The sequence below is a fragment of the Schistocerca nitens genome, chromosome 3 (assembly GCF_023898315.1).
Source record: "Schistocerca nitens isolate TAMUIC-IGC-003100 chromosome 3, iqSchNite1.1, whole genome shotgun sequence".
In the NCBI taxonomy this organism is placed as follows: domain Eukaryota; kingdom Metazoa; phylum Arthropoda; class Insecta; order Orthoptera; family Acrididae; genus Schistocerca; species Schistocerca nitens.
Window position 1 is genome coordinate 956,699,985 of NC_064616.1, and position 21,663 is coordinate 956,721,647.

Here is a 21,663-nt window from a genome sequence, read left to right on the forward strand (position 1 = left end):
AGGAACTATTGTTGATGGAATTGAAGAATATGCTCAACGAAGATGGACAGGAAGGGTACTTGATTGCACACTTTCTTCCCTTTGTACCAAAAGCAAGGAGACCACACCCATATTCCATTCCCAGTCATGGGAGGACAGCAAGCTATTGTTGTAAGGTAACTTGCATGAAGACAACAATCTTGTTTCATTATCAGTCTAGTTCCTAAATTGTGTAAATCATTGATTCAATTTTTGTGAAATAATTAAAATAAAAAACATAAAAATGTGATTTATGGCCCTGAAACTTAACTTTGAGCACCTATTACATTGTTTCGATATTTCACTTTATATATATCACGAACATTCCGGTGAAGAAAGAGTGCAGTTCGTGTCCGAAAAATTAAGTAATAACCATGAGTTCGTTCATGTTGCGGCATCAGGGCTCTGTAACATGAATGGTTAAGCAATATATTTAATAGGGTTACAGTATTACGAATATACGACGGCTGTTCGTAAACTAAGGTCCAATCTGTCGTGAAATGACAACCACAGTGAAAATCAAAAATTTTTTATTCGTAACAGTTAGCCACACCCTCCAGCTACCTCTCTAAATAGTCAACGCTCCGACTTAGACATTTGTCATGGCGTTATACAGACTTTCCCGTATCATCATCACAGAAAGCAGCCACCTGTGATATCCGCCAATTCTCTACCCTGGTCTGCCTTTCGTTGTTTGTGCCAAAATGTTGTCTTCGTAGCCAGCGGTTCATGTGAGCAGAGATGAACAACGGAGGGACCCAATAAAGGGCTGTGTTGTGGATGATCAAACACTTCCCATCGAAAACGCTGCAGGAGCGCCTTTATTGCATGCGTCATGGGTGTAGCAACGAGTTACGATTTCAGGCAACAAGGCTATGATACAAGGGCAAAATGAATGAACAAGAGATAAAAACAGTAACAACAGCGATAAAAGGTAGACTATGTTAAGCAAATCGTCGCATGTATGATACATTACTGTTTCGAGTGACGTAAAATAAAATGTATAAAAACTATCACCAATGTAAAATGTCAGTGTAGTAATGTAAGCAGTAAAATAACACACGAAAATGATCAGACTGATGGCCCTACATTATGCTAACCAATAATGATATGGGATGGTAGACAAGAAGGAAAACTACTAAAAGAATGGGAGAAAAATAACCCTAAACCTCATAGACTTGTAAAAATGTGTACTGTATTAGGCAACAAGGCAATGGTACTTAGGCCAAATGAGTGAACAGGAAATTAGACAGTAAAAGCCGTAGTAAAAAGTAATGATAAGATAAACTACACCAAATGAGTCATCATATATACCATTGTAGTTTGGACAATGTTATCTATTAATTCCGAATTAAAAGGTGATAGGGATTGCCGTCGTGAATTTCGGCCAATGAATCTCATTAATAACACACAGTTCCTTGCTTGAACACCTTGCCGGAGTGGCCGAGCGATTCTAGGCGCTACAGTCTGGATCCGCGCGACCGCTACGGTCGCAGGTTCGAATCCTGCCTCGGGCGCGGATGAGTGTGATGTCCTTAGGTTAGTTAGGTGTAAGTAGTTCTATGTTCCAGGGGACTGATGACCTCAGAAGTTAAGTCCCATAGTGCTCATAGCCATTTTGAACGTTGCTTGAACAAACAGTAAGTTGTGACATTTTGTGATGACTTTATTACAGTTTCATTACCTCTTCATTTGTGTGGCTTAACTGTTCAAATAAAAGAATACGCTACCCACACAGTTCCTACACTATCCAAGCAGCCACACTCACTTACTCCTTCAGATCTCTTGTCCACCCACGCTCTAATTTCCCCTCGACAACCAAATCTCCAAAAATGTTTCTTATAAGTTTTCTAATGATCCCTCATCTCTTTGGGTCGCAAACTATCAGTGAAAGACGTTAACATGTTTATATCTCCCACTACATGTTTCGTAATTTTCTCAAAATGTTGATAAATATAAAAATAAAGCATCACCCGATAGAATGTTTCTCAGTGACATAATGTAAGTTGTCCTAGTACTGCATTAACCATATCAGGCCAAAAAGTTTTGAAACATAATGAAAATATTAGCCTATAGTGAGTTACTGGTGGTGAAAGATTTACTTTGTGATAGAACTAGTTTTAATTATTTTACAACTTATACTAGTTTCTGTCAGGTGCAGGTTAAATTGCTGTCCAGAGCAGTGATTGAAAAAGAAATTTTTCAGTTACTTGAATGATATGACTGCATATAGACATTCCCAAAACAAGAAACATTTACAAATAAAAATAATAAGCAATAAACATAGACATTCACTGAAATTTAAATTACTAAACTGAAAATTTCCACTTAAGATTATGTTGATATTAATGCAAGTAAGAATTGCTAATTATTAGAAACAACAGATGACACCATGTAATATATGAATAGATCAACAAATTTCTCGCAAACGGCGTAGCTCGTTGAAGGTTCGCGTGCTACTATCGTGAACCTCTACAGAAAGAGGTAGAAAGACAATGGAACTACCACAAGGTACTAAATGGTTGGACATTCACGACTGTTCACAGAACGTGGGGTTCGGAAACTTGTTTACTCTGTAAAGTACAAGGACAGATGGTGACCTGTGGCACCTCTGCCGAAAGCGCAGTGTTGGTGCTGGTGTTTAGGAACATACCATTCATCGAACACTGTTGAACATGGGGCTGTGCAGCAGACCTCCCCGGCGTGTTCACGTGTTGACCCAAATACAATACCAACTACGATTACAGTGCTCATGGGACCATCGGAATTAGATCGACATCAGTGGAAATATATCGATTCTTCATGTGAATCACATTTTTATATTATAGTGAACTGACGTTGATGTCTAGGCAACCAAATTTGCCTCATATAAATCCTGTGGAACCCATTTGGGTCACTATCGCGCCAAATTATCGCTTACGCAAATCACTAGCCCGTTATTTACACGAATTACATGATCTGTACGTAGACGTCTGATCTCAGATACCTGCACAAACCTGCCACCAAACTGTCGGGGTCCTCATACGAAGAATCAGTGATGTGCTTCAAACAAGCTATTAAGCAGGTGGTCATAATGTTTCGGATTGTCGGTATATGACAAATAACAAGGAATATACATTAAAATATATGATGTTATAAACCTGGCTTGCCCAACTGATGTGTCTTTTCACACTCAGTCTTGTGATGGTATCCAAACGTACTAATAATTTATCGTTTTTGTGCTGCAAAGCAGTTTAATACTCGCGAAATTAACTACAGTTAAATAAATCAGACAACAACCAATAGTCTAGACGAATATAATATAATTATGTATAGGGAATCTGAGAATTATCATACTACATTTTTGTTTGCTGCTTAACTGTGGAGGGTAAGATGGCCTGACATATTTACACAATAAAAAGTATAAACAAAACGTTGTCACTCAAAAAACCAAACATGTATAACTGTGTAACATTTTGGGACGATAGCTAGAGTCCTAAGTTCTCATCCAATAACTTGTTTATTGAGATCGCAAAAGCATTCAGCAGTTAATAACTTCAGATAACTATTATTAGAAAGTTTATTTACTGTAATCACCTAATTTATATAGTTTTTGTGGTATTAGCAATACAAATATCTCATTAAGAGAATATCAGTGCTTGGAGTATGCTGACATAATTTGGATTTGAGATATATATATTTTTTACAGAACTGAGAAGGATTTAAATTCCACCATATTTCTTAACTTAGAAAAGCCGCCATTGCACATGTAACATTGTGACATAAATGCTTACTTACATGTCACTAAACGACGATAAATAAATTCACTTTTGTTGTATTATCCTTGATTTTATGGATGTAGGGACAAGGTTGTGAAGTCTGGTGAATGGACATATTAAATTATCTGTTGGTAGAACATGGTGAGAAATGCCAGTTACAAGCTTGAGGCTGAAATATTACTCTATCTCATTGCCCTATCAGAGCCCCTCGCAGAGCATTAAAGATAAACACCAGTCCTAATTGCCTGGTTGTAAGGTGACCTGTTTCCAAATTACATACAAAAATAACCACTATTTCATTATACATATAATTCGAAAACGATGCTTTGCTGATTAACATTGTTCTTATGTGAGAAACATAATATAAATGTGAAATTAATACTTTAACTAATCGAACGAAATGTAGCACATGATCAGGATGTAGCAGTAAACCTATCAGTATAAAATTACTACTGCAAATTAAATAGAACATATAAATAAAGCATGTTAACTGATCTCCGATATATGTTAGCACTAAAATTCAGGCACTAGTTGATTTGTTATAAACAAATTTAGAAATGTAATTGTTACCTGTAACATAATTAGTCAGAAAATTTTATATTAACTCATAACTAAGTTGAAAATAGGTTCACCTTGTTCAGCACTGTGATTGTAAATTTTTAACAATGTGTATCTCATATTCGGATTAACTTTTAATTGTGATTTTACATAAAATTGTAGTTTTCATTGTCTGTAATTGTTAACAAAAGTATAAATAGAGGTCACGCAGGCGCCTTGGGGCACTCGTTTTTTGGCTAGGGTTGCGAGCAAATGTATTGTAGGCTCACTCGTTTGTTGATTGTTGTGAACGCTGTGTCGTTTGATGTCAACTTTGGGTAGATGTGATGTAACCGGTACAGTTCACCGGGATCGGACACCAGAGTCCTGGAAATATATTGGTGTTAAAACTGCTCTGTACTTTGGAATTTATTTGGGAGTCTTCCGTAATCCTTTTCATAGGCTGCACAGCTACGAGACGAATTCAGGAATTTTACAACACCCTGGGAACTAAACAACTCTCACTGTTGGTAGAATTGACGTGAAAACAAAAGCACATCGACTGGGCATTTCACTCAAAAGTCAAAACATTTGCAATGCGGAGGTGGGAAAATATAAACATCTCAATGTGGTGGAGGAGCTGGGATCAAGTGGAAGACTGTGCAGAGGATGACTCGCAAGAATTACATGTACAAGAGGGTGGAACCATAATCTTGTACGTTGCAGACTGCGCCACGGACGTGGCCAGGAGCAAAAGTGATATTCTGGAATGACATCGCGAATGAATCAGATAAGTACCCCTTTTAATTGTGTCCTACAATTTTCTGTTTTTGTTTTCTTGTGTGCGTGTGACAATTTCACCTGATAGGCAGGAAAGTGTTTTGTCTAGTGTCTAGCCACTTTGATCAAAATGAGCGAAACTCAGTTAAATCAAATAGGCATGACCACGCGGTCAGGCCGTCAATTTCATGCTTCAACTCCAAATGTACACTTAAACAGTGAAGCAAATTTCGCGAGCAGTAGTAGTTGTTCGCCTTTTCATGGTTTTTCGGGAGCAGATCAGCAACCGAATTTAATTGATCAGATATCTCAATTGTTGAATAATGAACTAGAACAATTGGTGACTCAAAATAACCAATTAGGTAGCAACATTAAAGAGGTCACAGAAAAGCAGGACCAAAATTTGAAATCATTGAGAGAAGAAATCAACGCAACAAATAACAAAGTACAAATTGTTGCATGTGACATAGAAAGGGTAGAAACCAAAGTTGACTGTTTGGAGGCTTTCACAATCTCCGAATTTAAAGAAACAAACAAAAGCATTGAATTAGTTAACGGACGTGTCAAAAACACAGAAGTAGTCGTTTTAAATGAATTAGTGAACCGAAAAGACGAGTTAAAAATGTTGCAGGAACTCATTGTTTCAGAAAAAGAATTGGTAGGGGAATAATTGAAATTAAATTCTGAAGTAGTTTCTGATAAGATATCTCGTATTGACGAGAAAGTAGAAAGTGTAACAATAGAACTGCAAACAGTCAGCTCTGAAGTTTCAAAATTGCAAAATAATATAATGCCCAATTTTGATACAAAACAGATGTTTGTGCATAATTGTAACAATGTTAGTTTAAAATGTTACCCAGGTGATGCGAAATTGCATATGGTTGACTTTGTGCATCAGTGCAAAATCGGTTTCCAACCTAACATGCCAGAGTCTGCTAAAGTTAAATTTGCGAAACGTTTTTTGGATGGTGAAGCCCTTACATGGGCGAACCAAAACATTAATACAAATACTACGTCTTTTGCTGATCTTGAACGCCAATTCTTGGCTAAGTTTTGGTCGAAAAACAAACAGGCAAGAATAAAATTTGAATTTCTTAACGGTAGCAAATATCACACAGGTCTTGCAACTAGCATGCGAGAATTTTGTGAAAAACAATTAAAGATATTGTCACATTTGAGCAAACCTTTGGACGAACTGATACAGATTGACGCACTGAAATGGCGCCTACCACACCGTTTTCAGTGGGGACTTGTATATGGACCAGATGACAGTGTTGAATTTTTACGTCATGGAGACAAAATTGACCGTGCATGGAAGAATGATGACAGACAGTACAATCAAAACCTCAGAAACACTCACAATAGGAATGGGGGGTCACAACAATATAATGGACACAGAAATAATAACTGGTGTGGTAAACAAAACAGTAGTTACAACAGACAAGAAAACCATCAAGAACAGAGAAACAGTAACCAGCTTCACAACAGAAATTCCAACCAGGGAAACAAGTAACCAACTCGTTGGGAGCCTGTCAATTTGAGGTGAATAGTTATGGCACAAACCAGGCAAATAGGAGGTTAAAGAGACAGAAACGTAAAAGCAATCATAAATGTAATGTAAATAGGGACTACTACTTAGATGATACTAGTTATAAGCAAAACCTTTGGGATCACATGTTGAGGGAATTGAATTATGCACATACTCATGCAGGACCACATTTTGAACTTAATGAACTTGAATCAGCATTAATTGATGACACATTAACACCTGATGTAGACAGAACTTATGATATGTATGGTATCACTAGCTTGTTTTCTGATGAAGGTAAGGATAATGAGGTATCTATATTAGTAGAAATTGGTAGCCAAAATGAGAAAATAACACCTGTCTCAGATAATGAAACAGGTAGCGATTTCTGTAGTGCAACTTCAGATGTTGAACACGTAGTAGTTGAGGCAGATGTACATGCAGAGGCATCACCCGCAGATTATTTTGATGATGATTTTGATAAAGATAGTGTTGTGAAGGATGATGTATTTGATGATATATGTACAAAAGAGGAATTGGATGGCATTATTTATGTTGAAGTTATTGATAATGGTGTTGCAGCTGAAAGTAACTCTGAATGCGAAGTTGGTTCACATGAAGATATTAAGTGTGCAAACAATGTATTGGTACCAATTTGTATAAAAGAAATCTTAAGTAAATCTACTAATAAGAGGGAACAAGCTAAGTTAATAGGTGAGAAGATTTTGGAATCTATTATCAGTGAAAATGAAGTTTGTTTAGAAAATAATAAGGAAAGTGAAGTGATCAAATCAGATCCATCCATGAAAGATAATTTTAAGTCTAGTGAAAGTAAGGTATCTGTTTCATGTGTATTTGATTCCAGTCATAATGACACTTAATCTTATGTTGATTCTGACATTGAAACCTGTGGTGAAGAAGTATGTAACAACATCGATACAACTGAATTAGAAAGTGACTTGTTGGCAGAGAATGTGAATAGTGACCCAGATATTACCTTAGGTAGCCCTTATGTAGAAATAAGCATTAAGAATTGGTCAGGTCTTCGTTTGATTGACACTAGCAGTCCCATTAGTAGAACCTCAGACAAGTTGAGGATCAGGAAAAAAGACACTGAAAGTGACATCGAATTTCCAATCACAGGTGTACGGATTAAAGGTACCACTGGCAATTTTAGTTCGTTAATAAATAAACAATCTTTAATTACATTTTCTGTTGGCAACATTAATTTTGAACATGGTTGTTTAGTTATTCCAGACCTCATTGTGCAAATGATTATATGGATGGACTGGATAGTTAAAGCAAAGGTGAGTTTTGATTGGCAAAATTCAGAATTACTGTTCACTGAACCAAAGACCAGTATTCAAGGAAAAGTAGTGATCCAGTTAAATTCAAGTACAAGCAGTAGTAACCATATTAGGGAAATAGTTTATACAGAGTGTAGCCATTACATGGAGGAAGAGGAAAATAGGGATCACAATTGGTTCGCCTCCTACTTTAAGAACAGAAAGCAGAAGGTAATCCTCCGCAATATTGAAAGTGGTAATGATGTTCAGTCCCAATGGGGCACTGTTAAATGGGGCGTTCCCCAGGGGTCGGTGCTGGGGCCACTGCTGTTTCTTGTTTATATAAATGATATGCCTTCTAGTATTACAGGTGATTCAAAAATATTTCTGTTTGCTGATGACACCACCTTGGTAGTGAAGGATCTTGTGTGTAATATTGAAACATATTCAAATAATGTAGTTCATGATATAAGTTCGTGGCTTGTGGAAAATAATTTGATGCTAAATCACAGTAAGACTCAGTTTTTACAGTTTCTAACTCACAATTCAACAAGAACTGACATTTTAATCAGACAGAATGGGCATGTTATAAGCGAGACGGAACAGTTCAAGTTCCTAGGCGTACGGATAGATAGTAAGCTGTTGTGGAAAGCCAATGTTCAGGATCTTGTTCAGAAACTAAATGCCGCTTTATTTACCATTAGAACAGTATCTGAAATAAGTGACATTTCAACACGAAAAGTAGTATACTTCGCATATTTTCATACGCTTATGTCATATGGCATTATTTTTGGGGGTAATTCTTCTGATTCAAAAAGGGTATTTTTGGCTCAAAAACGGGCTGTTCGAGCTATGTATGGTGTAAGTTCGAAAACCTCTTGTCGACCCCTATTCAATAGTCTGGGAATTTTGACATTGCCCTCACAGTATGTATTTTCTTTAAAGTCGTTTGTTGTTAGCAATATTAGCTTATTCCCAAGAGTTAGCAGCTTTCACTCAGTTAATACTAGGCAGAAATCAAATCTGCATGTGGAATGCACTTCCTTGACTCTTGTGCAGAAAGGAGTGCACTATTCTGCTGCATCCATTTTCAATAAGCTACCACAAGAACTCAAAAATCTTAGCAGTAGCCCAAACACTTTTAAGTCTAAACTGAAGAGTTTCCTCATGGCTCACTCCTTCTATTCTGTCGAGGAGCTCCTGGAAGAGCTAAAAAATTAAGCAAATTCCAGTGTTACATTCTTGATTTTCTTTATTTAAACTAACGTCTTGTCGCCTGAATATGTTTCTTATATTTCATTTTATCTGTTTCTACAATCGTGTTATAATTTCATGTATTAACTCGTTCCATGACCATGGAGACTTCTCCTAAATGTGGTCCCACGGAACAATAAATAAATAAATAAATAAATAAAATAAACAATGACCAGAATTTGGTTGATGATAGTTACTCCCTAACCATATCAGAAAACGTGAAAGAAGCAAATGACTTGACTGAGTCTGAGAAGCAGGAATTAGAAAATTTTCTCTGGGAAAACTGTAACATTATTTGTGATCAACCTGTTAGGGTCAAAGATTATGAATGTCATTTGAAGTTAAAGCCACACGAACCCTTTTTCATTAAGCCTTATGGGGTACCCATCTGTAAAAGGAAAGAAGTGGAGAGGGAACTCCAGAAAATGCAAAAATGAAGAATAATAGAGAGAAGTCACAGTCCATATAACAGCCCTATGGTCTGTATTTCAAAAAAGGATGGTGGTGTTAGGCTAGTATTGGATTCACGTCACCTGGATAAGTTTATAGAAAGAGGAACAGATCATCCTGAATCCATGGAGGAACTCCTGTACAAATTCAATGACACAAAATATTTTTCTAGCCTGGATTTGACCTCAGGTTTACATCAAATCACATTAACGCAGGATTCAAGGCAGTACACAGCCTTTTTATATCATGGTAAATGTTTTCATTATTATGTTGTTCCGTTTGGGCTGAATGTGTCTGTAGCCGAGTTTATTCGAGCTTTGGATCATGTGATTGGAAGTGAACGACTATCTAAACTAAATATTTACGTGGATGATATATTAATAATCAGCAAAACTTGGGAGGAACACCTTGATAATTTGTACAAATTAGCCAATATATTCAGACAAAGCGGTATGACCCTTAAATTAAGTAAATGCAAATTGGGAGTATCAGACTTGAAGTTTTTAGGCCATATAATTAACAGAGAAGGCATTCTACCTGACAGTCATAAAATTTCTGCAATTGTCCAGTTTCCATGTCCAAAGAACAAGAAACAGCTGAGGTCATTTTATGGTGTATGTAATTTTTATCGTAAGTATGTCAGCACCCAAGTTTTAAATGCACCGTGTTTGAGAGAGTTATTAAAAAACAACACCATATGGGAATGGACAGATCAGTGTCAAGCAGCATTCGATGAGATCAAACAACAACTAAATAACAGTCAATTACTCCACAGACCTGACCTTTCACTACCATTTTGCCTAATGACAGATAGTTCAGATTACGGAATGGGTGTACATTTGTTTCAACAGAAGGAAATAGATGGAAAAATAGAACATCTTTCAATCAGTTTTGCCAGCCGAGGTCTGCAGAAACATGAACGTATTTACACAGTGACTGAGAAGGAACTACTTGCCATTGTATGGGGTTTCACTAAATATAGGAACTATCTAGCAGGCCATAAAGTCATAGTTTTCACGGATCACAAAGCTCTATGTTATATTCAAGACTGTACACTTTTCAATAGTAGATTAACCAGGTGGGCCATATTTTTACAACAATTTGATTATAGCATTCAGTATATAAAAGGGGATCAGAATATAACTGCTGATGCATTGTCTAGATTACCTGTGGGGGGTGGTCAGGAAGAAGAATTATTGGATAACAAAGTGTTTAAAATAATGTACATGAGAGGGATTAAGGGTGAAAAGGAAATTACTAACATTTGCAGTCAGCTTAGGAGATACCAGAACCAGGATGATGATTTGAAACTTGTGAAAAGCCTTATTGGTAAAAAGGGTTATGAAAAGGTTGGCATGTATTATCAAAACTTTAAAGGCATTTTATTCAGGAGACATAACACTGACTCTGACATCTGGAAGGTTTGTTGGCCTATAAAATGTGTTGATGTTTTGATTAAGTACACACATGAGAGCTATGGACACTGTGGAATCATGAAATGCACTGACAAACTTAAGGAAAATGTCTATTTTAATAATATGTTTAGAAGAGTAATGCAGGTTATACAAAAATGTGATCGGTGTCAAAGAGTAAAAGTCACAAATTAGAAATACAAAGGTTATTTACAAAGTATTGTGCCAAAAGGCAAATTGGAACTGAAAGGAATTGATTTGTTTGGTCAATGGCCGAGAACTAAAGAGGGTTATACATATTTGTTTGTAGTTGTTGACTTATTCACTAAACTAGTAAAATAGTATCCACTAAAGAAGGCAACAAGCAGGAAAATTTTAAACTGTTTCTGTAATGATTACTTCATACAGATTGGAAAACCAAAAGCCATACTTTCAGACAACGGGAGCCAATTTACATCTAACGTTTGGAAAGATTTCATGAAGGATGAAGACATTAAGCACGTTCTTACTTCCGTATATTCTCCGTCTTGCAACCCAACTGAGCGCTATATGCGTGAAATAGGCAGGCTTTGTAGAACTTACTGCTCTAAAGATCATTCAAATTGGTCAAGTTACATATGTGATTTTGAAGATGTTTTGAACACCTTACAACATACAACAACTGGCTTTACGCCTTATGAAGTCTATTTTAACAAACACCCACCAAACATCTTGTATGAACTGATTAATTTCCCTATCTGTAATGAGTTAACACTGGATGAGAGAATGGAAATTTTTCGATATTTACATTGGTCCATTTGAAGTTTATGAAAAACCACATCCAAACGCCTACCGACTTATCTATCGCAAATCAAAAAAGCTATTTGGTTTAAGAAATGTCACTCAGTTGAAACCATATGTGCAATAATTGCAATCCCTCAGAGGGTGCACAATCTTTGAGTACTATGCGTGTGGCTTATGCAAGGTGCCCCAGCTAATGTGACATTTTCTTCTCGAAAACACTGATGCCACATTCTACGATACCTTTCTGACACACAAACTTCCGACAATACATACGTTAATTTTTTGTACCTATGTTTGCTTATATTTGTTATGTAAGATATTTTCATCTGATTTAATTTGTAGTATAAGATACATTTTGTTTTGATTGAGTAATCTGCATCATCAGATGTATTGATAATTTGACGTTTACATCCTACCGATTGTGACTATTACTGATATGTGAGGACTATGATTTGCCAGGAAGAACCAATATGTATTTCCTAGTGAGGAACAGTTACATCTTTACAGACAACAGACCATACTGTATTTATATCAGCTTATGCAGAATTGAAAGGTGGATTGTGTGAAGATACACTAAGCTTATTAATACATACTTAAAGATTTTATGGTACATTTGTGCAGTTATAAAGAAGTATATACATCTTTTCACTGTTTTCATCTTATATAGGTTATCCACAAGGAAGGAATTACTATGTTCTGCTTCTCATACCGTTATACTATTGAATTAATGTGTTACTATATATAAGACCACATGAGATGTTGAAAGACGTTATGATTTATGAAAGGGTTGAAGTGATTTATGCTGTTAAGAAGGGATTATCACCATGATATACTATATACATGTTTCACTCAGTTATGTACACACGAGAGAGATGTTAAAATTGGTATGAATTGTTGAGGATTGTCTTGAAATAAGATAATTGATGTTGTGATTTGCATTTGTATTAAGGATTTGAGGTTGCCGACTCATTCCTGTTTCTGATTCACATGAATTGATGTTTACGTTTTATTGATGGAAGATGGTTTGATTTGATATTGCATTTTCGTAGGGGTATTTGGATTAGGATGTTGATGATGATGATGATGATAGGTTTAGGTTATATGATATGCAATGCTTCTGAGGCGGTTGGTGGTATTCAACCCTCATTTATTAATGGTTTTGATGATTAGTTTAATTGAGAGGATAATAATGATGATGATGATGATACTGTGCAGTCACACATAATGGAACTTATGAATGATTTGAATCACATGAAGTAGAACTCTTATACATTTTGATTGAAGGAAATACTGATGCGAAATTAAACTTGAGAGTTATTTTGAACAACTATGACAATGCATAGCACACAAATCACATTGGAAAACTATTATTTTACATTAGTCACATCTCACAAGACACAATCTGGAGATTAGTTTGGTATTGAGGGGTACGAAATTACAACTTTAATAGACAGACTGAGGACTTTGACGAAATGAAATTTAGGATGCTATGTGACAAGGTTCTGGATTTTTTCTTTACAGAATCTCCTTACTGCAAGGTTGATAACTATAGCATAATTACATTTTCACTTGCTTAAGTGTATCTTGCAACTTTCAGGAATTTTATTAACGTAATACTTATTTTGTCACACTTTATAAAACCTTGAAGCTGTTTCGCAGTGTTAATTTGATCTGACTTTCTGGATGTCTGGTAAACATTTTGAAACGTTATTGCATTTGATGTACAAAGCCAAGAAATATTGACTATACATAGCATATTCAGATACTTGTGACAACAACCCAGATTGGATATAAATGAACAGTTTCTATACTGTCACAATATAAATATACAAATATAATTTTGAATGTTCATGTTTGATAAGATTTGTAATATATGTTATGGTATTGCAAACTGTTAGGGTAAATTTTATTTTTCTGTCTTTTATATGATAATATTATTCTAGAACATGTCATATGGACACTTTAAAAGTGCAACGTAATCAATCCAATCAAATTTGTGGTTTGTTAGCTTAGTTGTGTCTGAGTGTTTGAAGGAGGGAAATTTGGATGTAGGAACAAGGTTGTGAAGTCTGGTGAATGGACATATTAAATTATCTGTTGGTAGAACGTGGTGAGAAATGCCAGTTACAAGCTTGAGGCGTTGTGTGGTAGAGGTGGCTATTTTTTGAATGTTATCCCGAATTCCCCCAAGTACTATAATGCCACGTTAGAATGCTGCTGCAGGTATTGATGTCCGAAGGCCGGGATATCGCCAAGCACCTTTTCACAGCTGTGCGAACTACAGGAGATCCTTGGGGCGGGAGTAGCTAGAAATGCCGAACCATATGCAGATAATGAGGCACCGCCATTTTACTATACACAGCAAGGGAACGAGCAAGGTGAGAGTCCATGTACTGCTAACTTCTAGTCAGTTTACATATATACTACTGGTATCTGTGGAGAAAATTCTCTAGGCTGCCCTGCATATTAAAAGGTATGAAGAAATTCTCTGTTCCTACCGGAGCAAAAATCGAGAATCTTCCACTAAAACCAAATGTAAGGTGGAAGGCCTCGTGTTCTCCCACTAGTGGTAGCAGACCCATCACTCCAGGCCAATTTTCCATTATATATTTGATTCTGCACACTGCAGAAAGCCTTTAACATGCGATGGACATACTCTAATCAGCCAGAATATTATGACCACCGACCTGCTCACGACAGAAGACCCGTCCAGGCGATACTAGCGTCATCTTGCGAGGAATGACGGTTAGTCAGACGCATGCGTGGTGCATGTAGCAACAATAGGCGTGCTGTCCGTGCGTAGAATAGGAAACGCACCCGAACTATGTGCGTAGAGCCGAGGGCATACTGTGATGGCTCAAGGGCTTGGAATAAACATCTGAATCTGTACGACGTATCAAGTGATCGAGGAGTGCTGTGGTGAGTGTCTTCAACATGTAGCGAAACCAAGGTGAAACCACGTTCAGACGTCATGGGGTTGGGCGGCCACTCCTCATTTCAGATGTCGGACATGGTCGACTGGTAAAACAGGACAGCCAGCGAACTGTGTTGGAAGTAACAGCAGACTTTAATGCTGGACAGATTACAAGTGTCTGAACACAGAGGGCACCGAACACATCTAACGATTGGCTTCTGCAGCAGATGACACATGCATGTGACAATTTTAATACCATGACATCGGAAACTATGACTGAAATGGGTACGTAGCCCTCGACACTGGACGTTGACGCAGAGGCAGAGCGTTGCATGGTCTGATGAATCCCATTATCTTCTGCACCATGCCGATGGGAGGGCGCGAATCCGTCGTCTTCCAGAGGAGCAGCTCCTTGACAACTGTACTGCGAGACGGAGACAAGCTGGCTGGCCGGGCGGTGTGGCCGACCGGTTCTAGGCGCTTCAGTCTGGAACCGCGCGACCGCTACGGTCGCCGGTTCGAATCCTGCCTCGGGCATGGACGTGTGTGATGTCCTTAGGTTAGTTAGGTTTAAGTAGTTCTAAGTTCTAGGGGACTGATAACCTCAGAAGTTAAGTCCCATAGTGCTCAGAGCCATTTGAACCATTTGAACGAACTGCCGGCGGCTCCATTATACTCTGAAGAAAATTCATGTGGACATCCATGGGTCCAGGGGAGCTGATCCAAGACACGATGACGGCCAAGGAGTATCCTAAAGTGGTTTCAGACCACGTAAGACCCTTCATGACGAATATGTTTCCCGGTGGCAGTGGCATTTTTCTACAGGATAACAATGCCAGGAGTGTGATGGAGTGTTTGGAGGAACACGGTGGCGAATTGCAATTGACGTGGTTGCCCCCCAACACAACGTGGTGGTAAAAATGTTCTGGCTGATCAGTCTGCTTCATTATACCAATCAGTGATCAGATTCTGAGTACCGACATATAAGGGAAATAATTTGTGTGAGTGACTGATATAATGTTTTTATTCCTTGCGAACGCTGTGGAAGTTTCAACTGACAGCTTTGAGGGTGGTCTGAGAGGAGAGTAAGCCGACGAATTCCCAGAAACGCGGCCAGGATACACAGTAGCCACGCCAGTCAAGCGGTGAATGGAAGGGGGACGGCCAGGTTATCGGCCGAAGGACAGGGGCCTAAGACGCCCGCAGCTGGCCTTCTGATATCCAGAGTCGGCGGCTAGCGGACGTCACCGACACCGTTTCACGTGGGCGCTATCGCTACGGCCTATGGCAATGTCTGCTGGGACTTCACGGAATCGGACGTCCAGTTCGACGCGGGTCGCTCCACGGCGGCGTCTCACATCGACCATGTAATCAGCGTCCTCTCTTGGTGTCCGAAGCCCGAGCGTTTCCCTCACAGATATCTCGCGGAGTCTGTGATTGGAGGGTTTACTCTTACGTCAGTTCATGATTTAGGCCACCGTGGAGAATGACGGACAGAGCCGTCATTGGCGGCTACGGTGAAATTTTATGGTTGGAGATTTCCCTTTTTTTGTGTAATAACCATGACTAGTGGAAGAATCGTTGTTGGGCGGCGAAAGGCTGGTAAGCAGCTCAACGGAGTAGAACATCTAAAGGAGCCGTGGAGTAGAACCACAGGGAGAGGTGTCCTGATAGTCCCAAGAGTTGGACGTTAGTAGCTCTTCTGTATATTATCGAAGAGTAGTTTGTTAGTGTATTACATGTCCGGTCACGTGGACAAATAGACTTCCGCGGTCGAGTTTGGAGACCTCTACTTTAGAGGTCTTCAGCCTTATCGTAGTGCACCCAGCCACGAATCGCAGGATTCATCTACACACCGAAATTTTCTGTTTGTGGTAATATACTTTTCTCCGGATAAGAGGGAATCCGCCAATCGATTTCACCCCCCAACGCCGTAGCCTTCTCTTTACAACGGATGCACTTAGCACCACATTCCTCTGAACAGGAATACGGTTGCAAAGTGTTCCATCACTGACACGTTAACTGTGATCACAATTAACCTTCATCTCATTGCGACCCCAGTCACACATACACTGACAAGCTAAAACATTATGACCATTGCCCATCGTGAGGTTAGTTGTCGCCTGGTGGCGTTCCGGGAACGTAACATGGAAAGCAATGTATACAAATGAATCAAAGGTGGATGAAAAAACTTGCTAGCGACGACGCGAGCCGCAAATCTACAGGCACAAGCGGCTTTGACGAAAGTGATATTATTATTACTCAGAGGTTGTGAACGAGTATCTCGAAAACGGCGTATCTGAGAATACACGGGAAGTGGTAAAATGACAGTGAAACTACTACTGGGCGATAACTGGTTTTACTTCAACCACTCTTCACAGAACGTGAGATCTGGAGACTTGCCTCTTCTGTAAAGCGGAATAGGTGGAGATCTGTGGCATCTCTGCCGAAAGAGAAAAATGCTGCTGCATGCATAAGTGTTTCGGAGCACACCGTTCACCGTACATTGTTGAACATTGGGCTCCGCAGCAGATGATGCCTAAGTGTTCACACGTTGGCCCAACGACAATGTCACAGTTTAAAACTGCTCTAAGGACGCAGGCTATTGGGACCAGTATTAAGCTATGGGAGACATTGTCCTGCACTCGCAAGGTCCTGTGCTAGTTATGGAGTACAAGCCGACAGTTGTGAACCACCAGCAGACCTTCATGCTTTATGTCTTTCCCGCCGGTCATGTCATCTTCCAGTAGGATAGTTGTCCACGTCTCGGAGCTAGAACGCTCAGAGACTCAGCATTTGTTTGCTGAGTACGGGCTTGGCGATCCCGGGGTTCCTCAGGTGAGGACTGGTGCACGCCGACAGTTCAAATGGCTCTGAGCACTATGGGACTCAACTGCTGTGGTCATAAGTCCCCTAGAACTTAGAACTAATTAAACCCAACTAACCTAAGGACATCACACACATCCATGCCCGAGGCAGGATTCGAACCTGCGACCGTAGCAGTCGCACGGTTCCGGACTGCGCGCCTAGAACCGCGAGACCACCGCGGCCGGCGCCGACAGTTCCCTGCCACTGTAAGCTCTGGGCATGCTTCAGCGACCACCTTGCAGAGCGGCGGCGGAATGATGTGTGTCACGGGGAACGGGGATCTTGGCTTGACCACCCGGATTGCGAGGACGGAATAAACGTCTATAAAAAAACCTCAATCTCAAGTTGTGCTGCGCGCTGATGAGATGCATAGCTGTTGAGGTCGAACAGTCGTTAGCGGGCAACCTCTGGGGAACCTGCCGCACCTCAGTTGTATAAGGCTTACTCAGGCACGCGGGGCTCTATTTGAGTGGACAATTATTTCCCTAGCTGCTCGTGGGATAGAGATGGAACCCTCGAAATTTTCTTCTTCTCCTGGCGAGAAGGGTGTACAGCCAGGGAGTTCTCACACCAATTCATCAAAAAGAGAGAAGGAGGCTAGTCCTCCTGCTAATAATTTTGTTGTCAGTAACGGAACTCTAGGAGTCATGAATAACAATGTCTTTGTAGTGATGAAGAGGAAGGAGGGGTCGTTTGAGAAAGTGTACCCCTTTTATATCCATAAAGGTTTAGAAGAGATGGCTGGTACCCTAAAGTCTATTAAGCAGTTGCGCAGTGGTTCCTTGCTTGTTGAGACTAACCGGGCAAAACAGGTGGAACTCCTTAAGAAGTCACAGAAATTTGGTGAGTACGACATCATTGTGGAACTGCATAACTCCCTTAACTCCAGCAAAGGTGTGGTAATGTGCCAGGATATTACAGGTATAGACGTTGCTGAACTCAAAAAGAATGGACACCACAGATGTGGAACAATGGAGAAATTGAGAAGACTGCCACTTTTATTGTGACCTGCAATTCTCCAATACTACGTGAACACATCATGGCAGGTTTCCTCCAACTTTGGGTTTGGCCCTATGTTCCTCACCCTTTGCGATGCTTCAAATTCCAGCGTTTTGGCCATACAACGCTGAGTTGCAGAGATGAAGCGACTTGTGGGAAATGTGGAAAGGCAATCCATGAGGCTGGGACCGCCTGTCCATCTCCAACGGTCTGCATTAACAGCTCTGGGAGCCATCCAGTCCGGAGCTGAGCCTGCTCAGTTTTTGCAAAGGAATCATGGTACAGAAAGCTGACACACCTGAAGGCTAGGAGGACTGAAGCCGTGATCGTTTGGGTTCTTGGGCAGAAACTGCCTGAGGATTCTAAACGGTATGTTGGGAGTACCCACAAAAGTTTTTATGCGTTCTTGTAAAGGGTAGAGTTTGAAGATCACTGGCGAAGAAATCGTGAGCCTCGTCCCCATAATAACAACAATTATTCGAGAGAAAGTAATGACCAAACCGAACGACGTGAAATGATAGATTCGAAGAGGTCGCGCAAGAGGTAGGGGAAATTATACGACGTGCGACAGAGGATACATGGCGCGGAATTACCAAACTAGAGACGAAATGGAAAACTGAAAACCGCGTGTGTTACAGGCCGGATTCACGCGGAAACCGGTTTTGGGCCCAAAGAAAAGGTGTCAAATCATAAATTTCAGAAGGAAAGATGTAAAATACGAGGCAGGAAGGCTAAGGACGCGCGTATGGAAGACGGGAGCGGAGTGATACATAGTGGCGTTCCCAGTGCTAAGTCACGTGACCGTTTGTGCTCGGGGCAGCGCTTGCTTGAGCACCGTACATTGAACTTGGCAGCACACAGAAATGGCCGAGGTCAGAACAAGATGACTGCCGTAGATAGAAACAGAAGAGGCGGGATCGGACACTTCCGTTGGCCGATTTCAGTAATAGACGAATGTAAAACTGAAAATAAAGTTAATATGTCATTTGATAAAGATAACTCAATCTCGGAATCGTGCGGAAAGGCATCATTAACGAATGAAAGAAAGCCATAAAAGGCGAGTGAAAAGGAGAAAATTTGTACTGTTACTAATGTATATGAGGTGAAAGACGTAGATGTGGGGGAGGTTATGATGAATAAAGAGGAAAGGAAGGTAGAATATGCCACGCAAAAGACGTGTGCACAATTGATAATAGGTGAAAATGATGTAGAGGACGACGTTAGTAAACATTGCATTACAAGCAGTGCAGATGAAATTATTTTTGATGGAAAGGTGTTTTGTGGTTCTGGTGCAGAAGGGTCTGGTAGGAACTTCGCACGGTTATCTGGAATTGACAGTAAAGGAAACAGTGAAATGAAGGTTATTGATGTATATGACGATTATACTAAGTATGAAGTTAAGGCTGAATTCGTTCAAAGTGATACAACAGAAGTTCCATGAGTGTCCAAATGAGATGCCTTGTGTAGAAAATAATTCAAAAGACAAAGCAGCTGAAACATCTAGAGATTATCTGCCCCACTGTTTAAAAGTTGCTTTCCTACTCGAATCTGATAACGAAATAGAATCTAGTGATAGGTCAGACGTAGGAGAGACTACAGATTCAGATACAGATGAATTTTCGGAGGTAGGCAAACATAATTATACCTTTACAGAAAGAGGTTACGAAAAAGTTAATGACATCTTTTCGAAACAAAATCCGGAATGCATAACAGAAACAAAATGAAAGAGCCGCCAGATGACATTATATTAGGGCAAGCTTTGCTTAATGTAATGAAAGAAATAGATTTACAAAAACCTAAAGAACCTTCAGATATAAATATTGTAGAACATGAATTGTTGAAAATCTGTAAAGATATAGTGGTCAACAAACCCAAAAAGCCACGTGATATACAACAGAAATCAGTAGGTAATATCTCCTGGAAAGACAGTATGGTTGAGCATGATATGTTATGGGAAGAACAGGAGGAAAAGGAGCACAGAATTATTAAACAAACTACAATACCTGTAAAAGTTTATAACACTGAGCTGCAAGTGCTTTTAGATACCAGATCCCAAATCAGTGCCACATCAGAATCATTCTTTGATCATATTTCATGTAAACCAGGGCTAGTAATAATGTCTGTGAGTAGAGTAAAAATTATAGGACCTACTGGTAGGTCCAGCAAGCCCATTCAAAAACAAGTATTGATGGACTTTGAAACAGGAAGTCAAAACTTTTGCAAAAATTTGAACATGATTTTTTAGTGGTCCCTGAACTAAGTGCTGAAATGATTCTAGGTATTGATTGGCTAGACAAGGAAAAAGTTACTTTAGATTGTGGTAGTGGAACTGTTAATAGGGAAACCAAAACCATAGAAATTAAATTTGAAGGTGACAACCTGGTCCAAGATGTTAATGTAGAACCCATACTGTTAAAAATAGAATCTGAAAATGATGGTTTATCCCAACTATATGAAATATACCATGTGAAAGATTTATTGCAGGATGATAAAAAACTGACAGTTTTAGGGAAATTGTTGATGTTATCCAAGAGATCTCAAGTGAACAGAAAGAGGATTTATTTAATATCGTTAATTACAGTAAGGAAGTGTTCTCTGATTAACCAGGTGTCGTGAATAACTTTGAATACCGTATGGATGTCCTGGAACATGAAACATTCTTTATCAGACCATATCCAAAACCTATGGCTAAGAAAGAAGCAGTACAAGCTGAAATTGATAAAATGTTGAAATGGGGGGTAATAGAGAGAAGCAATAGTTAATACAATAGTCCACTTATCATAATCAATAAGAAGGATTGAAGCGTAAGAGTAGTCATTGATGCACAGACACTAAATACAATTGTCAGGAGTGATGTAGACAGACCTGAAAATTTAGATGATTTATTACAAAAGTTCTACAATGTAAAATATCCAACCAGTTTAGACCTCATTACCGGATATTGGCAAATCCCATTACACAAAGATTCTAGGAAATATTCAGCTTTTTTGTTTGCAGGAAAATTTTACCAATACAAAGTTTTACCGTTTGGTTTAAATACCTCTGTTTCTGTTTTCATTAGGGTTTTGAATTCTGT